The sequence below is a fragment of the Cupressus sempervirens genome, chromosome 1 (genome assembly GCF_028749045.1).
Source record: "Cupressus sempervirens isolate cs-2001-9-10 chromosome 1, ASM2874904v1, whole genome shotgun sequence".
Taxonomy (NCBI): Eukaryota; Viridiplantae; Streptophyta; class Pinopsida; order Cupressales; family Cupressaceae; genus Cupressus; species Cupressus sempervirens.
In genome coordinates this window covers 528,852,536-528,869,770 of record NC_143118.1, presented here as the reverse complement: position 1 = coordinate 528,869,770, position 17,235 = coordinate 528,852,536, and positions in this window count along the sequence as shown.

The window sequence follows — 17,235 nt, the reverse complement described above, 5'->3', positions numbered from 1 at the left end:
ATCTTGCATATCTATTTTTGCTGTAATTGCTATTGTATTTGGTCGTAACTTGGAAGGCCTTATAGTCGGGCACATTGCATGTAAATAGTTATATTTTATGAATATAGAGTTGTATTTGGTATCATATCTTGCAGTGTTGTTGTGTTTCTATTGCGTGGTTATTTGTAGGGATCTAGATTACCTCCAAAAGGGGTACCCTCAAATTATTGTTGCATCACATGTTTGTTTGCTAAAGTTGAGGATGTTTGGTTATGGCATAAGAGGTCATCTCATATAAGTTTTGAGAACACGGTGAATGCCAATAGAAAAAAGAGAGAGGCTTACTAAATTTTTATAAATACGAGAATGCTATCTGTAAATAATGCTAGCTTGGTAAGATGAAAAAGTCAAATTTTTCAAGCAAGTCACACACTTCTAATGATATTTTAGAATTCATGCATACTGAATTGTTGGGACTTATGGGAGTTGAAAGTTACTATGGTGATAGATACTTCATACTATTTGTTGATGATTTCACTTGGATGATGACTGTTATGTTCATGAAGGTAAAATCACATGCTCTTGATATGTTAAAATGGTATAAGGCTAGAGTTGAGAGAGAAATTGATAGCCATTTGAAATATTGAAGATCAGATAAAGGTGGTGAATTTTTATTTGTTGAATTCACTGAATTTTGTGCTGAGAATGATATCAAAAAAATATTATTTGTGTCGAGGACACTAGAACAAAATGGAATTGCTGACGAAGAGATAGAACAATTGTGGATTATGCAAGGACATTGATGATTGAAAAAGATGTTACTTAGATATTCTCAAGAGAAGTTATAAACACTGTAGTCTATGGTCTTAATTGAATTCAATTGAAGAAAGGAACAAATAAGATATCCAATGAACTTTGGTATAGTCATACACTTAATGTGAGTTATTTCAAGATTTTTGGAAGTAGGTATTACATTCATAAGGATTTAAGAAATGATAAGTTTTATTCAAAAGGAGATGAAGGTATTTCCCTTGGCTATTCATGAAATAGAAAAGCATATAAATATTTGAACAAAGCTACTAACACAATGATTGAAAGTACAAACATAAGGATTGATGAGTTTGCAGATAAGAACGATGTGGAAAACAATACAAAACTTGAAGATCACAACAAAATTGTATATGTGTATGAAGATGTAGCTGATACACTACCTAAATTACAACATAGAGCTACCAAGTTACAACTCACTTTACATGAGAAACAAACAATACAACTTGAAAAAGAAGTTGAACACCAATCGAGTGAGAATAATGTTAATAATTAGAGCTCTGAGCCTATATTAGCCAAATATGTGAGAAATAATCATTAGCATTAGAGACACAAGTGTTGGAGTAGTGATAAGAAGTAAGTTGAAAGACAATACATGTTGGATTGCTAATTTTGAACCTAGAATAGTTAAGGATGCACTTGAAAATAAGGATTGGATAAATGTTATGAATGAAGAAATTGATCAGAGAGAGAAGAACAACACATGGACATTAGTACCAAGACCTGCAGATAAGAATGTCATAGGGACAAAATGAATTTTTAGGAACAAGTTGAATGAAAATAGAGAAGTGGTGAGAAATAAAGCAAGACTAGTTTGCAAATGTTATGTCCAAGAAGAAGGAATTCATTATGGTGAGACTTTTGCACCTATGGCAAGATTGAAAGGTGTAAGAAATTTTTTGGCCTATGTTACTTATAAGAAGTTCGAAGTTTATCAAATGGATGTGAAATCTACATTTTTGAATGAAATACTTGAAGAAGAAGAAGTCTACATTGAACAATCATGTGGATTTGTTGAACTTAATCATAAGAACCTGACTTGCAAGTTGATCAAAGCACTATATGAACTGAAGCAAGTACCGAGGGAATGGTATGAAAGGTTACATTCTTATTTGATTAAAAATAGATTTGCTAGAACAACTAAGAATAATAATTTGTCTTTGAAGGGTGAATATGACAATATGGTGTTGATTGCTGAAATTTTTGTGGATGACATTATATTTGGTGGAAATGACTTACTATTTACATAATTTTTGATCAAATTAGTAAAGAAATTAAAATACCAATGTTTGGTGAAATCAAAATTTTCATTGGTTTACAAGTTCATCAAAAAAAGAATGGTATATATGTGACTAAGTCTAAGTACGTAAAGAAAATCTTGAATTCTTTTGGAATGGATGAGTCAAGACCTGTCAGTATACCCATAGTGGCTAGAGTGAAATTGTCAAAAGAAGATATTATTGCTAATGTAAATGAAACTCAATATAGATCAATGAATAAAAAATTACAATATGTTGTGCATAGCATGTTAAATATTGCACATGTTGTTGGTATTGTTGCACAATTTTCATCTAATCCAAAGGAAACACACATGACCACTGTCAAGAGAATATTTAGATATCTTAAAGGGACTAAAGATTTTAGACTATGGTATAAACAAGATGGTGGCTTTGCTCTTAAAGTCTATAATGATGCTAATTGGGCTAGCAATTTTGATGATAGAAAAAGCACAAGTGGTGGAGCTTTCTTTTTAGGAGAAAGATTGATAACATGGTTAAGCAAGAAACAAAGTTGTATTTTACAATATATTGTTGAAGCTAAGTATGTTGCTTCTTTAATTAATTGTTCAAATATTATTTGGATTAAGCAATTGTTGTGAGGAATGTAAGAAGAGATAACTGAGTCTGTTACTATTTATTGTGATAACACTAGTGCAATAAATATATCAAACAATTCAACTATGATTGCAAAGACAAAGCACATATCAATTAAGTATCACTACTTGAGGGAGCAAGTACAAGATAAACAAGTTAGACTTGAATATGATGAAAAGAAAAGCCAAAGGGAGAGAGAATCAAGAAATTGACACAAAAGATTGAAGATACCGTTGAGTAGAAGTAAATCATATCCTAAGGGAAAGACATGTTGAAGATTGATGCTGATGAAGATACATACCGAGTACACATGATGATGAAATTTGTTGCAGAGAACCGGAATGATAACCTAGAGCTGAAAGTTGTATTGTTGTCAATGCATAGATTTGATTATCTTATATAATGTTTTGTAATGCAAAATCATATGCTTATGTGTTTCCATCAATGCCAAAGGGGGGATTATTAGTCCCAATTGATGATGTTAAGAATACCATGAATGCATGTGAAAGAGTCATATTAGTTGTTACATTGTCATTGATGTCAAAGTCTTAGTTGGCTAGACATTGTGCTAATTTAGTAGAGTGTCATATCATTTGATTGATGAAGATGGTTTTAAGAAAGCATGTTGATGACATAGTTGACAAGTATGGTATTCAATTGACACTTGAATGAGTTGGACAATGATAATGTAATGTTGGGTTGATTGTTTTACAATCATGCAATTTTGTAATATAATTATAAGATTTTATGTATTCATCGAGCTATACAAACTTCACCAAGTGACTGTAGTGCCTGCCCCTAGTTCGCATTTCTGTTATCATTGTCAAATTCCTTAGGCTGATTTTATGCATTGATTAGTTTTAGAGATACTGGATTTACAATATTATGATATTATTTCATGTCTTGAATTACAAATATATCGGTTATAATTGTTGCTTAGTTGATTTCATTCATGTGTTGTTAATGATATTTTGATGATCCTAGTTAGTAAATGTGGTTTCTTTTATAAAAATGTTAACATGATGTCTTTAATGATGATTATGTTGTATTGATAGAGATGCATTATTATATGTACGCATTTGATGATACTTACCCCATACTTGCATGTGTATGGTGCACGTGTTTATTTTATCTTTCTGTCTGATGTGTTTGATGTGGTTAAGGGAGGGAGTCGTAGTCACCTGCTAGTTGAGATCTACACGATGAACCACTCCCCGCCATTGTCTGTTTAGTTTAGATATATTATATACATGTACATGCTCGTCTTTTATGCAGGATGTAGGTACCGGGCATCACCTTCCCTGAATTGCCAGGATGAGCGTGCCCTATTACAAATACTCAAATGGTGAGAATGGGAAGATAATGATCAGGTCCAATCCTAGCCATAAGCCTATAATACTTGTCCTACAAGGAGGACTCGTAACAGACTGTCTACCCTTTTTAAACCCGTGAGTATTTTATGCGTATGTTGTTTTGTGAGTCTTTGATGTATTTTCTATTAATTAAGTCTAATTAATAGATTAAATTAATAACTTAATTTAATGGAGAATTATTATGATATTATGAATATTTAATTATATTTAATTAATTGATAAATTAATTAAATATAAAGAATTGAATTGGAAGATAAAAGTTTTAAGATTAAATTTAGAACATGATAATATTTATTTAATTTACTAATAATATATTTAGAGTTCATTTTTAAATAAATGCTAAATATTATTGTTATTTAAGTTAATAAATATTTATCAAATTAAACGTTCAAAATATATTAAAAAGGAAAAGATATTAATTTATGGAAAAGATTTAAGTTCGCATGAATGAGTTTTAAATATAAGAGATTAATTTAAAAGATAAAAAACATGTGAACTTAATAAAGATATTCTAAGAAAGTGTGCATGAGATTTTAAAAGGTTATTAAATTAATTTAAAGTAAAGTAAAGTGGAAAGTTAAATAAAGTAATTTAATAATTCACTTAAAGTGCATGAAGAAATAATAAAAGAATATTTTAATTTAAAAAGGAAATTAATTGTGCATGAATGAATTAATTAAATAAGAGAGAATTAAATATTGGAGATAAAAGTTAAAGTTTAAATTTAGAACTATTTATTTAATTTAATAATAATATATTTAGAGTGCATTTTTAAATAAATGCTAAATATTATTGTTATTTAAGTTAATAAATATTTTATCAATTAAGTTTCTAAAAAGGAAATTAAAAGTGAAAAGATATTTAATTATCATAAAGATTATAGTTCGCATGATTTATGCATGAGTTGAAAATAAAAGAAATTAATTGAAAAGATTAAACATGTGAAATTAATAAAGATATTTAATAGCATTAAGTGTGCATGAGATTGATAAGTTATAAATTGATTAAAATAGAAGTTGAGTGGAAATTAAATAAAGAGATTTAATAATCCATTTAACGTGCATGGAAATATGAAAGGTAAGATAAATAAAAGTTGATTTTAGAGTTAACTAGATTGATCAAGAGACCTCTCGGGTAAACGCACAATTAGTGCCCCGATTGTAGGAAGAGAACTCCTTATCAAATTTGAGGGTTCATTTTTCAAGGGAGATTTTTGGGAGACAGGTTGGAGGGAACACACTTTTGGAAGGGGAACAAAGAAATCTTTGGAAGCTTTGAAGGGTTTGGATTAGCAAGGTTTTCACCAGATTATTAGCATCAGATCAAAGTAGGGTTTGTGAACCATTCTAGAAACACTTTCGGATCTCTGTCTTCTTCGTGCTTGTTGAAAATTGCTTTCTCAAATTTTATTGAATGAATCTTGCTACCTTTCTTTTGAATCTTTTGCTATTTGATTTCTTCTGGTAATTGAGATTGAAAAACTATTTAGATGACCTCGTTCTGCAATTGAAAGAAATTGGTAATAAATCAGGATCTGGGCTTTTGAATTAAATTGGAATTTACAGATTTAAATTTGGAAAAAGTTTGTTTTTGGGAATGGAAATCTTAAGATTGAAAATTCGAAGGGTTCGATTTATTTTTTCCTATTAGACTAAAAGTTTAAATCATTTATAAAAAATAATAATAATAATAAAAATAAATAAATAAATAAATATAAATATATATATATATATATATATATATATATATATATATATATATATATATATATATATATATATATATATATATATATATATATATATATATATATATTAAAGAGAAGGTTATTTAATAAATTCTATATTTATAGAATAAACAAATATTTTGTTTATAAAGAAAACTTTTTTAAAAAATAAAAATAATAATAAAGTTATATTTTTATGGGTTGGCGTGGGCGATTTAATTTTTATAAAAAAAATATATTATGATAAAAAAAAAAAAATTATTATATGGGGAGGGGCGCGTCTTACCCACCCCCTACCTCCGTGTCCTCCTTAGTTCAACGGACAGCCGCTGTCGCAGCAGTGACTGCTGCAACAACAACAGTACCATATACTGCTGCTGCGGCAGCAACCTGCTACGGCAGGGCTACCGCAGGGTTTGAAGGGGCTACGGCTAGTCTTTAAAGCCGGCGGGCTATAAACGTAATTCATATGTATGTTTTTTTTAATGAATATTTAATTATATTTAATTAATTGAGAAATTAATTAAATATAAAGAACTGAATTGGAAGATAAAAGTTTTAAGATTAAATTTAGAACATGATAATATTTATTTAATTTAATAATAATATATTTAGAGTTCATTTTTAAATAAATGCTAAATATTATTGTTATTTAAGTTAATAAATATTTATCAAATTAAACGTTCAAAATATATTAAAAAGGAAAATATATTAATTTATGGAAAAGATTTAAGTTCGCATGAATGAATTTTAAATATAAGAGATTAATTTAAAAGATAAAAAAACACGTGAACTTAATAAAGATATTCTAAGAAAGTGTGCATGAGATTTTAAAAAGTTATTAAATTAATTTAAAGTAAAGTAAAGTGAAAAGTTAAATAAAGTAATTTAATAATTCACTTAAAGTGCATGAAGAAATAATAAAGGAATATTTTAATTTAAAAAGGAAATTAATTGTACATGAATGAATTAATTAAATAAGAGAGAATTAAATATTGGAGATAAAAGTTAAAGTTTAAATTTAGAACTATTTATTTAATTTAATAATAATATATTTAGAGTGCATTTTTAAATAAATGCTAAATATTATTGTTATTTAAGTTAATAAATATTTTATCAATTAAGTTTCTAAAAATGAAATTAAAAGTGAAAAGATATTTAATTATCATAAAGATTATAGTTCGCATGATTTATGCATGAGTTGAAAATAAAAGAAATTAATTGAAAAGATTAAACATGTGAAATTAATAAAGATATTTAATAGCATTAAGTGCGCATGAGATTGATAAGTTATAAATTGATTAAAATAGAAGTTGAGTGGAAATTAAATAAAGAGATTTAATAATCCATTTAACGTGCATGAAAATATGAAAGATAAGATAAATAAAGGTTGATTTTAGAGTTAACAAGATTGATCAAGAGACCTCTCGGGTAAACGCACAATTAGTGCCCCGATTGTAGGAAGAGAACTCCTTATCAAATTTGAGGGTTCATTTTTCAAGGGAGATTTTTGGGAGACAGGTTGGAGGGAACACACTTTTGGAAGGGGAACAAAGAAATCTTTGGAAGCTTTGAAGGGTTTGGATTAGCAAGGTTTTCACCAGATTATTAGCATCAGATCAAGGTAGGGTTTGTGAATCATTCTAGAAACACTTTCGGATCTCTGTCTTCTTCGTGCTTGTTGAAAATTGCTTTCTCAAATTTTATTGAATGAATCTTGCTACCTTTCTTCTGAATCTTTTGCTATTTGATTTCTTCTGGTAATTGAGATTGAAAAACTATTTAGATGACCTCGTTCTGCAATTGAAAGAAATTGGTAATAAATCGGGATCTGGGCTTTTGAATTAAATTGGAATTTAGAGATTTAAATTTGGAAAAAGTTTGTTTTTGGGAATGGAAATCTTAGGATTGAAAATTCGAAGGGTTCGATTTATTTTTTCCTATTAGACTAAAAGTTTAAATCATTTATAAATAATAAAAATAATAATAAAAATAAATATATATATATATATATATATATATATATATATATATATATATATATATATATATATATATATATATATATATATATTAATATTAAAGAGAAGGTTATTTAATAAATTCTATATTTATAGAATAAACAAATCTTTTGTTTATAAAGAAAACTTTTTAAAAAAATAAAAATAATAATAAAGTTATATTTTTATGGGCTGGCGTGGGCGATTTAATTTTTATAAAAAAAATATATAATAAAAAAAATTTTTAAAAAATTACTATATGGGAGGGGCGGGTCTTACCCACCCCCTACCCCCGTGCCCTCCTTAGTTCAGCGGACGACCGCTGTCGCAGGGTTCGAAGGGGCTGCGGCCAGTCTTTAAAGCCGGCGGACTATAAACGTAATTCATATGTATGTTTTTTTTTTTAAATTGTATTTTATTTATAATTCAATTTTAATTAAAATTTAATTGTGTTTAAATTTTAAGTTATTAAATTTTAAAATTATATTATTATTAATAACTAAATAAATTATGAATAATTTGAGATATAGATAAACAAAGTTATTAATTAACTTAATTAAATTTGTTTTAATTAGGAATGATTAATATGAAAATTATATAACAATGTATAATTTTGTTAAATGTGTAAATTTAATAAGATTGTAATGATTTTATTAAATTTAGCAATTGTTATTTTTATAACTTAAATAAATAATTGATTATCTTCAGATAATGCTTTTGGGAAAATGACTATTATTATGAAGGTAATTTTACATATTTAAGTCAAATAAATAAATGGGGTAATTTTATAGAGTTGACTTGTGGAATAAACTGAGAATTTTATACACTTAAACGTTCATTGAAATGCAAATTGAAAACGTTATTTTTGACTCTATTATGTCTTTTCAAATCAAACCCAACTATAAAATTGTATTGTTTTGCTTGTATGGTCTATGCTTTTGGGATTTTGGTGTTGATTAGATGTCGACTAGTCTAGGATGTACATCAGAGGTTTTGTGAGATTTCTTGGATACTATTATGTGGCTAGATGTTATGATGATTCTTGTGATTCAAATTGGAGTTTATACTTATGAGATTTGTTTTGTGAGCATTTATGTGTATTTGGATTTAGTTTGATCCATCTTGTTTTCGGGTTGCCTGTTAAAGAACCGAGTTTGATCTTTATGAATGTTGTGGTATGGGACACAACTATGTTTTTATGTGCTTAGGAGAGGTTGTCTAGGTACGTGACTTGGGAGTGGCTTGCATAGGGGTCCGGGACCCAAAGTGGTCAGTACCAGGGTAACCTAATGCAAGTTATGTAATAAGTGATAATCTAGTAATTAAAACTTTTGGGGGGAAAACACACTACAAAGATAAGTTAGAGATTTTGATCTACCCATGCCTTGAGTGCTTGTATAGACTAAGGATGGGAACGAGATGAGTGCCTCGTCTTCTTGAGAGGGCTTTCTAGTTTCCATATGTGTGATGTTGAGGGTCTGGGGTTCATAGTAACCAGTCCAAGGTAACTCAACGCTTGAGGGTCCGGGGTCTCTTAAGAGATCAGTCTAGGGTAACTCAAACAACCATGTGATGACACTCCCTAGTATGTAGCCTGAGTCTCCTCTGTAGATCTTGTGTATCTCTGGTGGTGTACTTATTGATTGTGTTTATTGTGGTTACTTACTTTCATTGATGATGATTGGTGATTCATGATGTTGTACTTTTGACGTGTAGCTTTTGACTTGAGGTGATTATCTTTCGTTGACTTTATCTTATGATCTTGTTATTTGGTTTATACTTGGTTCATGTATGATGTTTGATTATGTAGTGTCAGTATTGGATTGAGTGTTCTTTCTTTGGATTGTTTTATCTTCTTGAGTAGCATGTGTTACCTTTGAGGTAGTTTTGGCTATTAGGGGTACCTTGCCTAGGAATGTTTTATGTTTGATAGCCGTATGTGGATCGTTCATTATCTTCCCTGCACAGTGGGAGTGGAAGCTGTTGGATACAATTGATAATTGCATGATTGTCTTTGATGTTACACAAATGTCATATCAGTCATCAGACAGAGTCTACCGAGCTCAGAAGGTAAGTACAGCTGTTGACAGAGTTTACCGAGCTTGCAAGGTAAACAAAGGAAGTTCAGTGTTTACCGAGCTCACTCGGTAATCAAAGGATTTGTTGCCGAAAGACAGTGTTTACCGAACTCACTCGGTAAACAAAAGATATGAGATAGGTTGTCAGTATTTATCGAGTTGACTCGGTCATCGAAGAAAAGTAGCAGACAGTGTTAACCGAGCTCACTCGGTCATCGAAGAAAAGTAGCAGACAGTGTTAACCGAGCTCACTCGGTCATCAAAGGAAAGTCGGAGAAATCGGTGTTTACCGAGTTCACTCGGCAACTGAAGGATTTCACGAAATTCTCTGTATTAACCGAGCTCAGTCGGTTAACACAGGAATTATTTTCTGTGCAGTATTTACCGAGTTAAGTCGGTCAGCGAAGGATTTCTCGAAGGTTAAGTAATTAAAGTTAATTACTTTATGTAATGTATGAAGCCGACTTATAGCACAATTATTTATAATTGTAACTTGTATTTGAGCCGACTTGATAATCTGAAAGGTATATATGAAGGATCAAGTTGCAAATTCAAGTATGGAAGTATGAATGTGAAAAAGCTAGCAGATATGATTGAATATCTAATATGCGAATTATAAGGAAGGTCAGAGCAAATTTTTGAAGGATCAGAGATGCAGAGTTGCATTTGATCAGAGAGGATCTAGAGGAACAGAACAGAGATCTGTATCAGCAAAGATAAGTTGTATTTATTTCAGATCACTCATTATTACTTTCTAACAATTGTAACAGTGTTTTCAAATCTCTTAACAGAGTGGGTTTAACAACCTTTTGTAAAATCCTCTAACAAGGTGGCAATTCAGTTGAATTGATCTAAAGACCTCTAGCAAGGCCACTCCTAGCAGGGTGATTAAATCCTCTAACAAGGTCGCACCTAACAGTGTGTTTTGTAACCTTTAACAAGGTTGGCTCCTAACAGGGCTCACTTCAGAAGAGTGAAAAACAGTAACTAGTTACATTGATGGTTTTTCCCATATTGGGTTTCCACGTTAAATCTGGTGTCTCTTGTCTCTTGTTTCTTGTGTTTTCAGTTTGATTATATGAGTATCAGCAATGAGTATTTCCTTTGACATCTTAAGGGACTTGTGGGAAAAGTTTTTGTAGTAACTGATTCACCCCTCCCCTCTCAGTTACTCCATTCTCATTTCCAACAATTGGTATCAGAGCTTATTGGTGCTTGTAGGAAAAGATTTCAAGGATCTAAGCCAAAGATCAAGATGTCTTACAAGAGAGAAATTCCAAGACTCAACAAAAATAACTTCTCTGCATGGCAAGGATTGATGAAACTTCATTTGGCTACTATTGGTGATACAGGACTGAAATATCTTGATGAAAAATACAAAGAACCTTCCGGCACATTATCTGTCAATGATATTGCTGAAAAGAAGACTCATAACAATATGATGATAGACATTGCATCTGCACTAAGCTATGAAGAATTTGATGATATCAAGGATTGCCAAACCGCTTTTGACATGTGGAACAAGCTGAAAGAAATCTATGGAGGAGATGACAATGTGAAAAGAGCAAAAGCAGAAAGTCTAAGAGGACAATTTGACCAAATGAGAATGAGAGAGGATGAAAACATTGCAAAATATGTTGATAGAATCAAAGCATGTGTCAGTGCAATCAGGGCATCTGGAGGTGATATCAAAGAAGAGACGGTTATAAGCAAAGTTCTCAGAACCTTGCTTCCCATCTATGCAATCAGAGTTTCTGCAATTCAAGAAAGAAGGTGTGAAGCAAATCATAATATCAATTTGGAGGCTATAGTTGGAAGACTAACCGCATTTGAACTAGACAATTTTGACAACTATGTTCCAGCTTCGAAAAACACTGAATCAGCATTTGAGGCCAAACTTTCACTCAAAGATAAAGGCAAAAAGAAATCAGAGTCAGAAAGTGATGATGAATCAGACCAAAGTTCAGACAGTGATCTTGAAGTAATTGAAGCTCTACTGGCAAAGAAATACTCCAGAGGCAGAGGAAAATATAAAGGTAAAGTTCCTCTAATCTATTTTTCATGTGAAGAAATTGGTCATATTGCAGCTAGGTGCCCAAACAAGCAGAACAATGATGAAAAGAAGGGTCATAAATGGAATAGAAAGAAAGATTACAAATCATTCAAGAACAAAGGTAAGAAATCATGTTTCATGGCTGAAAATTCTAAGGATTCTGATAATAGTGAAGATGAAATTGTTTATATTGCTGTGAAAGATGATTCTGATAGTGATGAGGAAGATAAAATGGCTCTTATCTCTCATATAAGTATGAATGATACATGGATTATAGACAGTGGTTGCTCTCATCATATGACTGGTGATAAAACTAAGTTTGATCAGTTTGAAGATTATGATGGTGGCAGTGTAAGGTTTGGTAATAATGAACCTCGTTTCATAAAAGGAAGAGGAAGAATCTCTCTAACCAAAGAACTTATATGCAACAATGCCTATTGGGTTGAAGGTCTTAAACATAACTTGCTAAGTGTGGCACAGTTACTCAATACTGGATTTAAGGTGGAATTCATGCATGGAAAGGCAAGACTGTTGAATGAGCAAGGAAAGCTGATAGGATCTGGCACACAAACTAAAGGTAACTTGTTCTACCTAGAACTTGGTGAATGCTCATGTTTTATTGCTCAAATTGAAGAAAGTTGGTTATGGCATAAGAGGTTGTGTCATGTCAATTTTGATAATCTGGTAAAGATAAGCAAATTCAAAAAGGTAAGAGGCATTCCTAATATAAAGAAACCTGAGGTCGGTTTATGCAAGAATTGTCAGATTGGAAAAATGGGAAAGACTAGTTTTAAAAGTAAAAGCTATCAGTCTGAAGATATATTAGAAATTGTGCATATTGATTTATGTGGACCCATTGGAATTGAAAGTTATACTGGAGAAAAGTTCTTCATTCTTTTTGTTGATGATTACTCAAGAATGATGACTGTTATGTATCTAAGGAATAAATCAGAAGATTTTGAGAAATTCAAATGGTACTTGGCAAGAGTAGAAAAAGAAACAGGGAAAAGATTGAAATGCTTAAGGTCAGACAGAGGTGGTGAATTCATTTCACATGAGTTCAATAACTTCTGCATTGAAAGAGGAATTAAAAGACAAGTTTCAACACCAGGAACTCCAGAACAAAATGGGATAGCTGAAAGAAGAAATAGATCCATTATGGATTGTGCAAGGACCCTAATGATTGAAAAGAACATTGCTATCAAATATTGGAAGGAAGCTATCAGCACTGCAGTTCATACCTTGAACCGAGTACAACTGAAAAAGGACTCATTCAAAACTCCCTATGAATTATGGTATGGCTACAAACCCAATGTAAGTTATCTGAAAGTATTTGGAAGCAAATGTTATATTCTGAAAGAATCTAGAAAAGGTAAATTTGATGTAAAAGGAGATGAAGGAATATTTCTAGGTTACTCTTGTAAAAGCAAAGCATATAGATGTTTAAATCTATCTACTCACAAGGTCATAGAAAGTGCACATGTGAAAGTTGATGAGTTTGCAGAGAAATCAGAAGAAGAAAGCAAGAAGGTTCCTGAAGACTACAGAAGATTTATTTACATTGAACCTGATACTATACCAAGTACTCCAGTTAATCAGGAATCCTCAACTCCCGAGTTGCAGGAAGTTCAAACCGAGACACAGGAAGTTTTTACCGAGCTAAAAGAATCCGAGTCACTTTCAGACTCTACCAAGCAAGTATCTACCGAGTCTGAATCTACCGAGCCAGAACAGCAAGAATCTGAAGTACAAAGGGACAACAATGAAACTCATTCAAGAAGTAAAGAACCTGTGTTAGCTAAATATGTCAGAAGGCATCATGCTCCAGATCAGATCATTGGAGACAAATCTGAAGGAACTCTGACAAGAAGTAAGTCAAAAGGCACTTGTTTACTTGCTGATTTTGAACCTAGAAATATCAAAGATGCATTGGCAAATGATAGTTGGATTGAGGCTATGAATGAAGAAATAGAACAGATAGAGAAAAACAAAACATGGACTCTTGTATCTAGACCCAAAGATAAGAATGTGATTGGAACAAAATGGGTATTCAGAAATAAACTAAATGAAGATGGCAAGGTATCAAGAAACAAAGCTAGACTAGTATGCAAAGGATATGCTCAAGAAGAAGGTATAGACTATGGAGAAACCTTTGCTCCTATTGCAAGATTGGAAGGTGTAAGAACCTTACTTGCATATGCTGCTCACAAAGGATTCAAAGTTTATCAGATGGATGTCAAGTCAGCATTTCTCAATGGAATACTGGATGAAGAAGTTTACATTGAACAACCTGAAGGTTTTGTTGATCCAGATAAGAAGAACATGGTCTGCAAATTACACAAGGCGCTGTATGGTCTAAAACAAGCTCCTAGAGCATGGTATGAAAGATTGCATAACTATCTTATTCAGATTGGTTTTCAAAGGACTAATGATAACAGTAGCTTGTATATAAAAGAAGGTCCAGATAATAAGATTGTTTTGGCAGAAATATTTGTAGATGACACTGTTTTCACAGGCAATGATGATCTATGCAAAGAATTTTTAGAACAAATGAACAAGGAGTTTGAGATGTCTATGTTTGGTGAGATTAAATTCTTTGTAGGTCTTCAAATCCAACAAAGTAAGAATGGCATCTTCATCACACAGTCAAAATACATCAAGGAGATATTAAAAAAATTTGGTATGGAGGATTGTAAACCAGTTGGAACCCCTATGTGTACTGGATTGAAACTTACCAAGGAAGATGAATCCAAAGAAGTGGATCAAACACTGTATAGATCTATGATTGGAAAGTTGCAGTATGTAGTACATACTAGGCCATATATTGCCCTTGCAGTCGGTATTGTAGCAAGATTTTCAGCAAAACCAAGAGAAACTCATATAATGGCAATCAAAAGAATAATGAGATATTTGAAAGGAACTGAAGATTATGGGCTATGGTATAAATTTGGAGGTAATTTGGATTTGAAAGTATTTACTGATGCTGATTGGGCAGGAAACCTTGATGACAGGAAAAGCACAAGTGGAGGAGCATTCTTTCTTGGAAAGAGATTGGTTTCTTGGACAAGCAAAAAGCAGAATTGTACATCCCAATCTACAGCAGAGGCAGAGTATGTTGCTGCAGCAGTAAATTGTTCAAATATTGTTTGGTTTAAGCAGTTATTGCAAGGAATGAGGATGGAAATCAAAGAACCAGTTGTTATGTTCTGTGACAATACTAGTGCAATCAATATATCAAAGAATCCAGTGATGCATTCTAAGACCAAGCATATTGCAATCAAATATCATTTTGTCAGAGAATTGGTACAAGACAAGGAGATCAGATTAGAATATGTCAATTCAAAGGAACAAATTGCTGACATATTCACAAAGCCACTACCTAAGGATGCATTCTTGTATCTCAGAGGTAAGTTAGGGGTTACACCCCTATCCGAAATTCACTAAAAACAAGTTTTAGTGATGCATCAACGCATACCAAAATGAAAATCTATCTGTTGATGCAGTCAAATCTGGAAGCTTTGCATATGAATCAGTACTAAAGGTACATTACAATTCATTTAAGTTCTATTGTCTTTGGCATTTGTTGTCAAAGAGAGAGAGATTTACTTTACTGTCATATCTTTCTGAAATTTGTGTGAAAAAGAAAGTTCTTATGTAATTCCTTCACAGAGGGAGATTACTGAAAGAGGGAGAGTCTATCATCTTAGAGGGAGAATTGTTTTGATGACACATTGTGCTGATAAGGACTTGTTTTCAAATTTCATTCTGCTATGACATGTTGTGTTGCCATCAATGCCAAAGAGGGAGATTGTTGGATACAATTGATAATTGCATGATTGTCTTTGATGTTACACAAATGTCATATCAGTCATCAGACAGAGTCTACCGAGCTCAGAAGGTAAGTACAGTTGTTGACAGAGTTTACCGAGCTTGCAAGGTAAACAAAGGAAGTTCAGTGTTTACCGAGCTCACTCGGTAATCAAAGGATTTGTTGCCGAAAGACAGTGTTTACCGAACTCACTCGGTAAACAAAGGATATGAGATAGGTTGTCAGTATTTACCGAGTTGACTTGGTCATCGAAGAAAAGTAGCAGACAGTGTTAACCGAGCTCACTCGGTCATCGAAGAAAAGTAGCAGACAGTGTTAACTGAGCTCACTCGGTCATCAAAGGAAAGTCGGAGAAATCGGTGTTTACCGAGTTCACTCGGCGACTGAAGGATTTCACGAAATTCTTTGTATTAACCGAGCTCAGTCGGTTAACACATGAATTATTTTCTGTGCAGTATTTACCGAGTTAAGTTGGTCAGCGAAGGATTTCTCGAAGGTTAAGTAATTAAAGTTAATTACTTTATGTAATGTATGAAGCCGACTTATAGCACAATTATTTATAATTGTAACTTGTATTTGAGCCGACTTGATAATCTGAAAGGTATATATGAAGGATCAAGTTGCGAATTCAAGTATGGAAGTATGAATGTGAAAAAGCTAGCAGATATGATTGAATATCTAATATGCGAATTATAAGGAAGGTCAGAGCAAATTTTTGAAGGATCAGAGATGCAGAGTTGCATTTGATCAGAGAGGATCTAGAGGAACAGAACAGAGATCTGTATCAGCAAAGATAAGTTGTATTTATTTCAGATCACTCATTGTTACTTTCTAACAATTGTAACAGTGTTTTCAAATCTCTTAACAGAGTGGGTTTAACAGCCTTTTGTAAAATCCTCTAACAAGGTGGCAATTCAGTTGAATTGATCTAAAGACCTCTAGCAAGGCCACTCCTAGTAGGGTGATTAAATCCTCTAACAAGGTCGCACCTAACAGTGTGTTTTGTAACCTTTAACAAGGTTGGCTCCTAACAGGGCTCACTTCAGAAGAGTGAAAAACAGTAACTAGTTACATTGATGGTTTTTCCCATATTGGGTTTCCACGTTAAATCTGGTGTCTCTTGTCTCTTGTTTCTTGTGTTTTCAGTTTGATTATATGAGTATCAGCAATGAGTATTTCCTTTGACATCTTAAGAGACTTGTGGGAAAAGTTTTTGTAGTAACTGATTCACCCCTCCCCTCTCAGTTACTCCATTCTCATTTCCAACAGAAGCCTGACTAGGTAACCACGCGGTCGGGAGGTAGTGTCTTCTTACCATTTGGGTCCCCCTTCACATTGCTAGCTGTTGGATGTTCGTTGCAGAAGATGTACCTTTATCATTCTTATTTCTTATCTCAGAGACTTCTTTTCAGATGATGTATATATGTTATCATGTATTCTGATGTATTGTATCTATTTTCACATACCCTGCGACATGTGCAGTGGATGTTATTAA